We start from the raw sequence: 9,721 nt of genomic DNA on the forward strand, positions 1-9,721 counted from the left end.
GACTACCTCAAAAGGAGAATGAGAGGTGGTAGAATTTACTACTCGGTTATATGCAAACTCAACATGGGGTAGTAAATTCTCCCACACTCTAGGATTCCCCGAAATAAAGCATCTCAATAGTTGTCCCAAAGTTCTATTCACCACCTCGGTTTGACCATCAGTTTGTGGGTGGCAAGTGGTAGAAAATAAAAGCTTAGTTCCAAGCTTGCCCCACAAGGTCTTCCAAAAGTGACTCAAGAACTTAGGATCTCTATCGGACACTATAGACCTAGGAATCCCATGCAAGCGAACCACTTCTTGGAAGAAGAGGTTTGCAATGTGGCATGCATCATCCACTTTGTGGCAAGGAATAAAGTGAGCCATCTTTGAAAAACGATCCACTACCACAAAAATGGAGTCCTTTCCCTTTGATGTCTTGGGTAAGCCTAAGATGAAATCCATAGATATATCTACCCAAGGCATTGAAGGGATAGGAAGAGGAGTATAAAGACCATGGGGATGCATTTTAGATTTAGCTTTGCGGCAAGCTATGCATTTATCACACAAACTATGAACATGTTTATGCATATGAGGCCAAAAGAAATGTTCATGCAACACATCCAAAGTTTTAGCAACCCCAAAATGTCCCATTAAGCCCCCCTCATGAGCTTCTCTAACAAGAGATAATCTAATAGAGCATTGGGGAACACAAAGACGTTTTCCCTTAAAAAGAAAGCCATCTTGAATAAAAAAGTCTTTGTGTCCTCCCTTAAGACACTCTTGATAGAGGAGAGAAAAATCAAGGTCATCATGATAAAGTTCCTTAATGTGATCAAAACCAAGATATTGAGAGGTTAAAAGATTTAGCAAGGTGTATCTTCTAGAAAGAGCATCCGCCACAATATTTATTTTGCCTTGCTTGTGTTTGATCACATAAGGAAATTGCTCAATGAATTCCATCCACTTAGCATGCCTCTTGTTAAGTTTGTTTTGGCTTTTCAAATATTTAAGAGATTCATGATCACTATGTATCACAAACTCTTTGGGAAAAAGATAGTGTTGCCAAGTAAACAAAGCCCTAACAAGTGCATATAATTCCTTATCATAGGTGGAATAGTTGAGATGACTTCCCTTCAATTTCTCACTAAAATAGGCTATGGGGTGGCCCTCTTGAAGGAGAACAACCCCAATACCTATGCTTGACGCATCACACTCAATCTCAAATGTCTTAGTGAAATTAGGAAGGGCCAAGATGGGAGCATTAGTCAATTTTTCTTTCAAAGTATCAAAAGCATTTTGTTGTGCTTCTCCCCAATGAAAGACCACATCCTTTTTCACTATGTCATTGAGTGGTGCGGCAATGGTACCAAAGTTTGGGACAAATCTTCTATAGAAAGAAGCAAGCCCATGAAAACTTCGGACCTCATTCAAAGATTTCGGTGTAGGCCAATTTTGAATGGCCACCACCTTTGTTTTGTCCACATGGACCCCTTTACAACTCACAACAAACCCTAGGAATTCTATATGATCAAGAGCAAACATACATTTAGCAAGGTTAGCATACAAATGTTCCTTCCTAAGGGTTTCCAAAACTTGCCTAACATGCAACCTATGGTCATTCAAAGATAAGCTATAAATGAGAATGTCATCAAAGTAAACCACAACAAACTTACCAATGAAAGGTCTAAGAACATGATGCATGAGGCGCATGAAGGTACTTGGTGCATTAGTTAAACCAAAAGGCATAACTAACCACTCATATAAACCAAAGTTGGTCTTAAAAGCCGTCTTCCATTCATCACCCGGTTTGATACGGATTTGATTGTAGCCGCTTTTAAGATCAATCTTTGAAAAGATTTTAGAACCATGTAATTCATCCAACAAATCATCTAGTCTAGGTATGGGATGCCTATACTTAATGGTTATGTTATTTATGGCCCTACAATCCGAACACATTCGCCATGTGCCATCCTTTTTTGGCACTAAGATGATAGGCATAGCACAAGGACTCATGCTATCTTGCACCCACCCTTTCTCAATCAAAGCCTCAACTTGTTGGCGAATTTCCTTGGTTTCACTTGGATTGGTCCTATATGCGGGACGATTTGGTAAAGAAGAGCCCGGTATCAAATCAATTTGGTGCTCAATCCCTCTCAAAGGTGGAAGTCCATTTGGAGGATCTTGAAACACATCTTTGAACTCTTCTACCAAATTTTCCAAGCAATGAGGACTATCAACAAGTGATTCTATGCTAAGAGTTCTAGGGATGGCTAAAAAAAGAGGATGATGAGCCACTATTTCCCTTTCAATGTCACGCCTAGACACAAGGAGTGTAGGCTTAGAACTCTTATCTTTTTTATCTTTTTTATCTTTTTCACTCTCCCTCTTTTTCTTCATGATAACTTGGTCCTCATGGACTTCTCTTGGAGAGAGAGATTTTAAAGTAACCTTGTGACCATGGAATTCAAAAGATAATTTGTTGGTAAAGCCATCATGTAAAACTTTTCTATCAAATTGCCAAGGCCTTCCCAAAAGAACATGAGTGGCTTCCATGGGCACAACATCACATAATACCTCATCTTTGTATTTTCCAATGGAGAAATGGATGAGGACTTTTTTATTAACAATTATTTCTCCTACTTCACTAAGCCATTGTAACTTGTAGGGCTTTGTATGAGAGATAGTAGGCAATCCAAGCTTATCTACTACTCTTGTACTAGCCACATTTGCACAACTACCCCCATCCACTATCAAGGAACAAATGTTGTTTTGAATAAGACATCTTGTATGAAAAATATTTTCCCTTTGACTTTCATCAAAAGGTTGTGAAACTTGTCCAAGAAGTCTTCTCACAACTAACAAGTCCCCTTCAAGTGGACATTCGCTCTCTTCCTCACTAGATGCATGAGAATGCAATGAATGCTTTGGAGAATCCGAATCATGCTCACTAACTACAATGCCCTCATGCATGTACATACTTCGTTTGGAAGGACAATTTGCAGCAATATGACCATAACCCATACATTTAAAGCATTTAGTGTTAGATGTTCTAGAGGGAGACTTAGGTCTAGAAGTTGATGGCTTAGATTCCTTGGGTTTGAAAGAAGAATCTTTGGAAGGATGTTTAGAAAAAGAAGTTTTGTTTCTCCAAGACTTGGAGTAGTATCCATCATTGGAAGCATTTTTAAAAGAGTTTTTCTTAGCAAGTTGGGCTTCCACCTTCATTGCAAGATGAACTAAAGAGCCCAATGATGAATACTCTTGTAACTCAACAATGTCTTGAATATCCTTCCTAAGACCACTCACAAACCTAGCAACCATGGCTTCTTCACTTTCTTCTAATTCAATTTTAAGCACAAGCGTCTCAAGCTCCTTATAATATTCATCCACATTTAGCGTGCCTTGTTGAAACCGTTGGAGTCTCAACATGAGGTCTTTCCTAAAATGTGGGGGCACAAACCTAGCGCGCATATGATCCTTTAAAGAGTTCCAAGAGTCCACGGGAGGACCCTTGTGATAGATAATGTCCTTTACAATTCCGTGCCACCATTTCATGGCATAATCACTAAACTCTAGGGTGGCTAGCTTGAGCTTATGCTCATCTTGGATCTCATGGATCTCAAAAATTTGTTCACACTTAGCCTCCCAATCTAAATACACATTTGGATCACTAGAACCATTAAAACAAGGTAGCTTGACCGAAGGAAGCTTGGACTTTGCATCATGGTAGAAGCCATTGCCGTAGTGAATTCTTTCCCCTTGGTGATGATATCTTTGTCCATGGACTTGGGGTGGAGGTCTCCTTCTCCTATGCTCATCTTCACGGCCAACATCATTTGAAGAAGCTCTTGAAGATGGTCTATGAGAATGATGTCCATCATGGATAGAAGGAGATGGTCTAGTTTGTTGGACCTCCATCTTTTGCAATTTCTCCTCCAACCGTCTAATTGTTCTTTGAGCTTCATGTAATTCACCAATAATTGAAGCTTTGGAAGGAGAATTCTGCTTGTAGGATGCATCACTTGAAAATCCAGCCATTTGTAATTAAAAACAGCAAACACACAAAAACAGCAAACAAGTTAAAAATTAGCAAAAACAGTGAGCTGTAATGAAACTGCCGAAGTGAACTAAGGCTGAAAAAGATATCACTCTCAAAGAAATAATGTTCTTGCTCCAATCTGATCTTGAGGCCTTGGAATCCTCAAATGAAATATGTCAAAGCAAGCACACCAATCTTAAGAGCAAACCACCACAAAACCAAAGAAACAATAAAGACAAACAAGAAAAGGTATAAGCAAGGAAAAGGTAATTGCAAAAGGAATACTATATGTAAGACAAACTCAAAGAGTAAGAATGAAAGACAATCAAGAAAATAAAGAACTCAATGAGAAAAGTAGGCACACAAAAGAATACCTAAGGAAAAGCACTAGAGTAGATGAAGAAAACAAAATAAAAATAAAAATTTAGCTACTGGAAATTTTTTTTTATGCAAACTGTGTTTGATATTCACTGATTTAACTGGAACGTTGTAGAGCGAACTGGATTATGAAATTTATACCACAGAAACTTCAAGATGTTAACTCAAAAATGGCACTGGAATCAATTAAAAACAGTAAGCCAATTGAGAGAAATAAATTTTTTAAAATCACTGCCAGATTACCGTATTTTTTTCGGCAGGAATGTACACTTTTTTTTATTTTATTTATCATTTTTTGTGTACTTCATATTTTTGAATGATTCTTTTTTCTATTCTTTTCTAACACTTTGAATATCTCAAATCCAGAATTTCAGAATTTTACAGTACGTAAATCAGTTGCAATAAGGAAAAACAGTAAGCACTTTTTTTCAGAAACAGAGGAATCCTAATAGGAATAAAAAACAGGATGATGAACTAGCAAAGACATAATAGAAAATGATGTATTGGAACTTGTATAGGTCTAGAATACAAGTATGAACTCAATTCTAAAAAGAAAATGCACAAAGGATCAACATCAAATCAGAAAAAATTATATGACACCAAAGCAAGAAACAATCAAAACAATAAAAGTACTACTAGAAGTAATGACATATATGGAATAACATGACTAAGACAAAACTTGACATGATTCAAAAATTAAAAGACACATCACAAATTGTAACAAGTGAAAGGAAGCTTAAGGTAAACTCTAGGAAGGATAATGCCATTCCAAAAGAGCAACCATACTCATAAGAATTATGAGTGCCATAAACCTTTCCACAAACACTTGGAGCAAAAGAAAAACAGCAAGAATACTCAATTAAAATTCTAAAACAGAAACTTAAATTGCAAGAAATTAAAAAGAGCTCTTGAAATAAAGTGCACACAACTCAACAATTAAACAAGAATGAACCTAAGACTCATGATACCACATGATGTGATTCCAATAGCCACATAGAACAAGATTCTTGACATTTTTAGGAATCACCTTGAGCTGGAAAATATAGAGGCACTTTTCTAGAGTTGGATCATGGTTCTAAGTCAAGAACTCACCAATAACAAGTTCCAAATCCCAAACTCATTTGGATGAACCAAATATTGTCAAATTGAATCAACAAAGGAATTTAAAAAGAAAAGACCGAACAGAATTAAACCACAATCAATTGTACCGAACAGAATTAAGAAACAAAACAGAATATAGGTGCTGGAAATTGGAAGAACCGAAACTAAAAACAACTCAAAACACAAAGCAACATGAACAATTGAAGAAGAAGAAAGGAAGGAGAAGAGAATGCTCATGAAGATGGAAGAATGGTTGGATGATCACGCCACTAGAAGTATGGATGCTCCTAGATGAGTGTGCAAGCCGCCACTTGAGGAAACCATGGTCCTTCAAGATAAGACTAGAGTAGAAGGCTCAAAAGCTCTCCAAATGCTCACTCCAATTTTGAGTATAGTTTCTTTAGATAAAATCAAATATGAATTTTACAAGGAAGGCACCTCTATTTATAGCCTAAGGTGCTGAAAAATGAAAGCTAAAACAATTCAAAATTCCCTCCAAAACAAACTAGAACCGGCGTCTATTTGCAAAGCAAGGAAGGTGTGATCATTTCCTTCACTTTGGCACCCCCTATTCTACTCCTACACCTATCTACTAATACACCCCCCTAAAGCTCCTAACTAAAGCCTAAAAGATGCTATAACAAAAGAGGTTTCTAAAGTTTCCCTCTAAGCACCTAAAGAAACTACAAAAAGAGAAAATAAATGTCCTCTAGCTCCCAAAGCTTTGAACATGCTTCTTGTAATCCTTTGAGGTGGACTTTGACCTCCATGGGCGTCCTCCATTTGTGCCTCCACCTCTTCTTGAGCTTGATGAGTGGCCTCCATGTTCTCTTGAGCTTGATCTCCATCAACATGGGTCCCCACTTATAATATAAGGGTTTTTATGACCACCACATCATGGTAAAACCCACCCAATTAACATTAATACACTGCAACTATGTCTCACTTACACACAACATTCACTTCCATTCACTTCCTGCCTGTTGACCAGAACGTTGAAGCTTGCCTCGTCAAACTTGGATCGACGTGTGCGCGGCGTCAACCTCCGTCCTTCGCCGCGATCCACCTCAAGAACCTGCAAAAGAACAGAGCGGCGCCGCTACGGCCGATCGCACTCCAACGCCCAAGTTAGTGACGGAACCACCAAATACTAAGAGTAACACTCAAGAACTCTCAAGGAACCGTGCAATGTTCTCTCTCACAGTATACTCAAGAACTCGCAAGCGTAAAGAAGACAATCTGAACGTGCGTACCTCAGAAGTTCGTTGGGAAACCCTTATATACCTGGGTACTTTCTCTCTCCTGGCAGTTACACACCTGGACACGTGGCTCGCATCCAGCCGTACACGTGCCATCATCTGGAGCCTCCTTGACTTGGGCGCTGCTTCTGACTCTCCTTTGGCTAAGTTACTTATGCATGATACTACTCAGTGCATAGCTGTCCTGGAGTGCGATCTCTACTGGATTGGCGAGCTAGGGTGCCTTCGTACACACCTTCCCTATGGTCTCGCCGGCCGCCTTCATAATCTGCACCACCTTCATCTTCGGCGATGTGCTTGCTCCGGCGATCTCTAATCACTTGGTCGCCTGAGTTTACATCTGGCGACTTCATCTTTAACTCGGTGACCGCCGGTTCTGGTGTGCTGGAGATCGGAGCACGCCAACTTAATAATTGGCGACTTCACGAGCCCCCCGACTTCCTTCCCTTCTGCCAACCTGGCGTCTCGTCAACACGCCTATACCGTAGCTTGATGCCACGTCATCACTTCCGACTACCAGGGCGGTACACAAGCCCCCCAGTCTTAAGCGAAGACTTGTCCAGCGAAAAGACTAAAGGAGTCACGTCAATACCGATCTACGTGGCGTTGGCACAGAATTCCAAGCGGTTGTACTTTCTGCTTTCCTGACGCTCCACCAAGCACTCCTCCCATCGCTCGACACGTGGCTTCATCAACGGTTACCTTCAATTGACGTTTGCGCTTCCCAAACCCATTCGAAAAAACCCTTAAACCCATTTCTCTTCACTGTTCCATCACTTCTTCGTTTTCTCAGACTCTTCAACTTTCTTCTGGAAAAGCTCTCGACGTTCTTCAACCTCCTGAATCTCCAACTTCCTTCATCACTCTTCCGATCACAAAAAGGTACTTCCTTTACTTCTTCTGCTGGGTTTTCCTGCATTTTAACCGATTCGCATCATCCTTTAACTGTCTGGTGCATACGTTGTGGGTTGTTTTTTTCTATTTCTCCTTTCTTGTAACTTAGGGCTTCGTCTTCGTTCAACGAACCTTCGTTCGTTCGTTTTTCACCCCTCTTTCACGATCGAGTCAGCCTCTGCGAACCCTGATCACCTTTTCTTTTCTTCTTCCTTTGCAGATGGCTCGCTCAAAGATCACCCCAAATCCTCCTCCCTCGTCACGAAACCCCTCATCTCAAGCACACAACCAACCGCGAGCACCTGGTGCTTCTTCTTCCCAGGCTGAGAGGCTTGCACCCTCCCGCTCTAACCTGGCTCAGGCTACTCCACCTGTCGCCGGAGGAGCCTCCGTTCCTGCCCCAGACTTCAAAAAATTATACCCCTGGGCCACCTCGACCTTGTTGAAGGAAACCTCCTCTGTAAACTCTGCTGGGGCAGTTCTTCGTTTGAAGAAAGGGGACGAGCCTCACCTATCGTTCCACAAGGAGCACGACGACAAGATGATGGTGCTACCTTGCCCCTCCGACCTGCCAGTGTGCGTCGACGACAAAGGGAACACCGGCGGGTTGTTCTGCTTCATATATACCACCCTGTTCAAGAAGGTGAAACTTAGGTTTCCCTTCACTCGCTTTGAAAGTGAGCTACTTACCGAGCTCGACATCGCCGCCGCCCAGCTCCATCCCAACAGCTGGGCGTTCGTGCGGGCGTTCCAGATTATGTGCGACCACCTGGGGCTGCCAGCGTCAGTGGACGTCTTTCTCTTCCTCTTCGAAGCCAAACACCCAGGAGATCACCTATGGGTGAGCCTTAATGGGATTGCTGGGAGGTCAATCCTCTCTATCTTCCAGCAATCTTACAAAGACTGGAAGGGCAAGTTTGTCCAAGTGCGCCCGAACGACAAGGACGCCTCACTGCTCGACGGTTTCCCCTTGTATTGGGTAAACAAGGGGAACAAAGAGTCCAAAGGCAGCTTCAGGAGGCCAAGGAGTCCTGATAGCATGGGTGCTTTGGACAAGGACCTATGCTTCTTCTGGAAGAGTGTGGCAGACGCCAACATTACTTTCCTCACTACTACACTCATCTCCTACGAGTTCTTCGAAGATCAACTCGAAGTTCGCATAGGTTAGAACTCACCTCAACGTCTAAGTCTTTACTTTGACATTATCTCTGTCAACTGTTTCTGGGCGTCTTGTGCGCTGTGCACAAGACTTTGGTTTTATTTTCTGCACCACTGATCTGCTTTCTGCTGCATACTGACTTATGCGTTTGTTTTTCTCTCCGAGCTAACCCATGTATCTTTGCATTATGCAGATCGTATGTTGGGCCAGGGCAAACTTGCTGAACTGAGGGCGCTCGCCCGAGCCCATGGGTTGGCATCGGGTTCCCAGACCGTGCCAAACTCAGTGGTGGAGATCGCCGCTGCACAGGGCAGATCGCCACCCAAAGGCCCAACTTCCTCCGAGGCCCAGCCCGCCAACCAGCGCAAGAAACTTATCCTCAGGAAACCAAAGAGGAAAGCCCCTCAAGTGGTTCATGAGGAAGAAGAAGAAGACGACGAGGCGACTGAAGATGGCCTCGTCACCAAGAGGAAGAGGGTGGCGCCTTCTTCACCATCTGCTCCACCTCCTCTTCCAACATCAACACCGCCATCCACACCAGCTCCGCCTCCAACATTGCTTCCTCCACCAGCTCCCGCCTCGCCAGTCCAAGCGATTCCACTGGCGTCTGCACCTCCTGTGGTTGAGGCCGCCGAAGCCAACTTCATGGAGAACCCCCCGAGCGCCTCCACGCCTTATGTATCAGCGAGAGGGGATCCTCCTTCAAATGCTTCAACCGTAGGGGCTGCTCCAGTCGGGGATGAGGGTGCTCACAACTCCCCAATCCTCATCACCGAATCCCTGACGTCGCCACCACGCCAAGAAGCACTCATTGAACAACCAGCTCAGGAAGGTGGCGGCGAGAACCAACAACAAGCCCCCCTGGTGCCTCCACCAGCAAACCTCTCTCTTGAGGTCAAAAGGGTATGGGAG

This window comes from Phaseolus vulgaris, chromosome 1 (assembly GCF_051622355.1).
Source record: "Phaseolus vulgaris cultivar YP4 chromosome 1, ASM5162235v1, whole genome shotgun sequence".
Taxonomy (NCBI): domain Eukaryota; kingdom Viridiplantae; phylum Streptophyta; class Magnoliopsida; order Fabales; family Fabaceae; genus Phaseolus; species Phaseolus vulgaris.